Below are 6,140 nucleotides of genomic sequence, written 5' to 3' on the forward strand. Positions count from 1 at the left end.
TCTCTCTCTCACACGCACACACACACGCACACGATCACACATGCACACACAGTTCCTATAATAGTAGAGAAATATATATATATATATATATATATATATATATATATATATATATATATATATATATATATATATATATAGGTACATCTCGAATCTCTAAAATTGGCCAGAGTTGATCAAAAGGTCGAAAGACGCATGCATTTGTGTAGCTTCGCAAAACTCTAGCAGGGACTGATGTTATTCATACCAGTCAGGAATACGCCCTCTCAGCACTCATTGTAACAGAGTCTGTTCCATTTTTATGAGGTTTTTTTTTTGTGTTTGTAAACTTGCTTCTGCCGGGTTGAAGTATAGTTCCGTGCAGATCAATCCTTCCAGACTTTACCTTCTCCCTTTAAAAAGGTTAGTTTTTTTTATCTACCGGGGAATGCTGAGAGGCTGGTCAGTTATTTTCTGTGAGCCAAAGTGCACATACTTCTTAGCCTCTGCTTTTCACCTCCCCCCAACATTTTCCCACGGTAGACTGGGTGATAAATACCAAATATGTTTTCCGAATCTCAGCATGAAAACACATGCCACGTTTAGCTACACCCAAAAGCCGTGATACATCGAAACAGGTGTCCGTTGATGACTCTCTCTGACTCTCTCTCTCTCTCTCTCTATATATATATATATATATAAATTCGTATTCGTGTCTGTTTGTTTATTTGTTCACAATTTGATTTATATATACAAAAGATCCATTACTTTAATACTTCATTCATTCCTATATATAGTATTATTCTTGCAAAATATACGATTAAGAGATGACCTCATTTGCATATTACATTTATTAAATAGCGGTGTGTTAGTTATTGTTTATAGTGAGAGGATTGTTTTAAGTGTTCTATTTAAGTTTATTATTTAAATTTGATTTATATTGAGAACATATTTAATTTAATTTATTTTTACAACATCGATTTTTTTATAAACCGATTTCAGTTATTTGAGTTTTGAGTTATTTCCCTTGGACGCTAACTTTCTTCTTTTTGTTTTTGTTTCCTTTTTCGGCGGATAATCAAACTAAAAATAATTAACACAAACTTTCAAGCATTATTTTTGGAATCAGTTCAAATAAAATAATTTCCGTGATTTCGCAATCCAGTGGATTTTTATTTTAAAATAAACAAACAATCCAATTTAACTACGATTCTTTATTTAAAACAAAAGCAAAAAGAAAAACTTTCATTTACGTTTTTTGCCAGTTTTTTTCTTCACATTTTTTTAACATCGTAACTGCTAAATTTGTTTTCTTTTAATAACACAATAAGTCAAAACTCATCATTTTTATAGCATAAAAACGTGTATTTCGGTTAACAGAAATTCTACTTTAGTATTTTTGAAACTGAAGTATTTACAGTTTGTTTTCGTTGCAACAAACCGTAATAACAAATCTTACTAGACTGAGGGAGCATAAAAGAAATTCGCTTAAACTAGAATATAGTCATAAAAGGTGCTCAATATCCGGAGAATAGCTTCTCTTCGTATCCCTTCTGCCGAAATATCTGGTGAACAGTTTGTCACGTACGTCTGCTTTTTTTCGGGGGGGGGGGTTTACATTTTCGTGTTTTCATTCGTTCTTTTATTTTTGAAATTTTTGTTGGGGTAACGATGAAGTTTACATATAATAATGAAAAACTGGTCAATATTCTTAGTATAGCAGGTGTGGCTAAAACGAACTGCCAAAACGCTGGGTATCCATGCTAGTATATATATATATACACTTCTTTTGTGTTTCCTTTTTGAAAATTAAATGTTTTTAACTCTTGCTAAAATGTTTTTTTTGTTGGTATTTTTGAAACTGAATTATTTACAGTTTGTTTTCGTTGCAACAAACCTGTAGGTTTAGTGAATACTTTCAAGAGATTAGATAAGTCTACAAAACAATACACTTGGTTTTTATCTGTTCAGGTACTCCCTTATGCTAGAAGGATGATTAAAGTTGATCAGATTCTTTCTTCAAGTTCACCATGACCAGGAAAGGACCTTAACACGCTTCAGCACTTATACAGAACACGAACCGCGCTGAAACAACGGTGTTATGAAGAAATCCATTCTTTGCTGTTCTGTATCTTCATCGTTAATAAACTAACGCACCGCAAAAAATTGACCCAATTTGAAAAATTAAATAAAAAAATGTAGGATATAACGGGCCAACCTAGCAGAGTATAGCTGTCAGGGGGGGGGTGACGATGCTCTTCTAATTTCCAAAACGAACGATTGCTTTCTAGCTATGCTAACAGATGGCAGTTCGTTTATTTCTTTTTTATGGCGGCTTCAAATAACCAAAAGTTTTAGACCAATCAGAAAAAAAGGTTAATTATTCTATTTTTTTTTTTATTCTTTAAAGTTTATTATCATTTATATATAGATACATTTTTAGTTTTAGTTTATATTTAATAAAAATATCAGAAATACGACACTACAATATTTCCCAGCTCAGTATCGGAGATATTATATTGTTAGAAGCAATGGTAGTCGTTGTTTCTGGAGAAAACTACTCTTCTGCCTGATCTTGTCGTTGTAGTTTTTGAATCTTGAGATTCTTGTTGGTCAGCTTCTTCTGTAGGCGTACTAGATAAATCGTTGGAAGTATTTTCAATTGATTCTTCTGTAGAATTCTCAGTAGATGAAATTTCCTGTTCAGTGACATTTGATTCATCAGGAACTTTCTTTGATTCAGTATGTCTATTTTCAAAAGACTTAATATATAATGGCTTCAGACGATCCACTGAAACTGTATCACTCTTACCAGAATTTAGTTTTATAGTAAAGTATTTTGGATATCTTTGAATAACTTATAAGGACCTGTGTAAGGAGTTTCAAGTGGACGACGAACTCGGTCGACTCATATCCACACATGAGTACAGGTTCTTAGATCAGCTGGGATATATGACTTAGCGGAACAGTGAATTCGGCCTTCAAATAGTAGTTTGAGGTCTAACTTCTGCATTTCTTCTGCTAAAATCTTAATTTTTGGATCAGAAACTTCTGAAGATTCATTAACAATCATTGGTCTTCGTACAAGTAAGGATTTTTCAATTTCTGCTGCAGATGGTGAATAATTATCCTCATTTTGCATATTTCTCATACTTAGCAGAATAATAGGCAATGCATCAATCCAGTTTTGTTTTCGAGCAACAATAGCCGACTTTAATGTATGGTGTACACGCTCGATTATACCGTGATTGAGGATGGTAACTCGTCGTACGCAAATGATGGAATCCTAAAAGTTTAGATAGTTGACTAAAATGTTCACGTTCGAACTGTGCTCCTCTATCAGTTAATAGATAGAGAGGTACTCCAAATCTAGAGACCCAAATATTTAGAAAAGATATTGTAACGGTTTCTGCTGTAATGTCAGACATGGGTGTGGCCTCAACCTATTGATACATGTAAGAATATATCTGGCAGATGATGGAAAGGTAGAATTTTTACGAGTTACTGGATTAAGAGGACTCACTATGTCAAGTTGCACAGTTTCAAATCGGCTCGAAGGTAGATTGAATGGCTCAACTGGAGATCTTGTATGTCTCGTAACTTTGGATTTATGACAGTTGAGACATTCCTTGCAATATTGTCTTATCATCTTATCCATTGCAGGCCAATAAAATCTTGATTTGATCAATTTTAATGATACTTTTGTTCCTGGATGTGATAGAGCATGAAATTGATCAAAGATAGCTCTCCTTGATGACTTGGGTACGAAAGGACGAGGGTACGGCGTTTAAACGTCACATAAGAGTTCTGAATCTGGAGAAAATTTGTATGACTTAAGTTTATCAGAATAATCTTTAATTTCATCATCAGCTGCTTGTTGTTCCACCAAGGCAGGGAGATCAAAGACGTCTGCAGAAACTGCATTGGCAACGATATTTTCACTTCCTCGTATATATATAAAACTAAACTTCCTCGTATATATATAAAACTAAACTTCCTCGTATATATATATAAAACTAAATAAATAAACCGAATCATAGCCCCACCCGCCTCCGAACCTAAGCAAACACCCAACAGGTCAAAACATACTTATCAAGAAATCATCTCACCAACCAGACGCCAAAATCTTTAACATTAAGACTCGAATTTTAAAGTAACCCCCTCCTCCTACCCCCCACATATTCCCCTTTCCCCTCCATGTATCCCTATGCCCTCAGCCACACCAGAAATGAATTTCCCAGACCCCCCACAAGTTCCTTAAACTCCAAAACTAAAACATTACCGACATACCAAGCACCCCCTCCCACCTTTCCCCCTTGTTCCCTTCCTCTTTTTTGCGCTCTTCTCGCACTCCTCCCCTGACACCATTCACTCTTCCATCCTATCATTACGAACATTTCTATAAAAGTCTGAGGAAGCTACAGACGGCAAAAAAAACAACAAAAAAAAAACGGCCGGGTAGCTGAAACAATAATGTAACTTAACAGAAAGATACGGTAATAAAAATAAAACGTATATATATATATATATATATATATATATATATATATATATATATATATATGATATGAGACACATATTCTGTAATTACAGACAAATAACTTTATTGTTTGTCAGATTTCATGGGCGTTGATTTCTTATAGGCTGACACCAAAGGCTTGTGATCTGTGAATATACCTGTCTATCTTCAATTTGTGACTTGAAATGAAGTACGGCCAGATAATTCACGATCAAACGTAGAAAACTTCCTTTGACTGTCATTCAATTTTTTAGAAAAGAAACCTATGGGAATATGCTCCTCTTTTACAATCTCATGCAAACAAGCACCAGCAGCAAAATTAGAGTTGTCAGTCACTAAATGATAATTGGTCACACTTGAGATAGGATGGAGAAGGGCAGTTATGTTAACTAAAATTTCTTTAATTTCAGTAAAAGATTTTCTTTCAGTTTCACTAAATTTAAATGATTTGTCTTTAGGATGTAACTTATTTAGATTCACTAAGTGGTAACACTATATCAGCAAATTTCGGAATTAATTTTCTATAAAAATTTATCATTGCGAGAAATCTTCGCAACGATGTTAATTCATTAGGTTCAGGGAAATTATTAATTTCTGCTATTTTTTCTGCAGTAGATTTCAGTCCTTCTGGGTCAATGTGGAATCCTAAATAGTTCAAAGAAGACTTGAAAAATTCACATTTATTAAGGGATAATTTTAGATTATTCTCTTTGAGAATTTGGAAAACACATTTTAAATCTTCTATATGAGATGTTTCTGATTCAGCCATTATCAACAAATCGTCGATATAAATAAATACACACTCCACATTCGTAAATATATTGTCCATGAAGCGTTGAAAGGTAACTCCAGCGTTTCGAAGTCCGAAAGGCCTATGTAAATACTCATACGCACAAAAGGGAGTTACGACTGAAGTTTTCTGCATATCATCCTTATTTACAGGTATGTTTTCAATAACTCCAGTTTTGAAAACACCTTATTTTCCAGCTTATAAGAAATACTTTGTATATGTGGGACAGGATACCGATCGGGGTTTGTGATTGCATTAAGGAATCTATAATCACCACAAGCTCTCCATTCACCAGGTGTACTCTTTGCTACCATATGGAGTGGTGATGCCCATGGTGAGGTAGATTGTCTAATAATTCCTGATTGTAATAAAGTTGTGAATTCTTTTTTAGCAGCATCAAATTTTTCCTTAGACAGTTGACGAACTTTACAAAAGGTTGGCTTATTGTCTCCTGTGTCGATGTGATGCTTCCCTTTTGAGTTGTCATTGACATCATCTTTCGCTCTTGGTAGAATTAGAGAATTAAATTCTCTCAGTAGGGATTGGATTTCGGGATGTTGATCTTTAATATTATTAGTATATACTTTCTGATTGACTTGATTGATAATGGATACTTGTTGAGCAAACTTGGTGTTTGAATCAATTATCAATTTATTTTTACAATCAATTAGTATTCCGAAATGTAATTAGAAGTCTAAGCTGAGAAGAGGATTTACAATATTGGCAATGACAAAAGTCCAAGAATATGTGCGGCGTAAAGCGTAGATACTAATTTCGACTAAAGCTTCACCAAATACTTCAATATTTTGTCCATTAGCTGTGGTTAGTCTTACTGGAGTTGGATTTATTAAG

Source organism: Euprymna scolopes, chromosome 10 (assembly GCF_053919585.1).
Source record: "Euprymna scolopes isolate OS-2025 chromosome 10, ASM5391958v1, whole genome shotgun sequence".
NCBI classification, from domain to species: Eukaryota; Metazoa; Mollusca; class Cephalopoda; order Sepiida; family Sepiolidae; genus Euprymna; species Euprymna scolopes.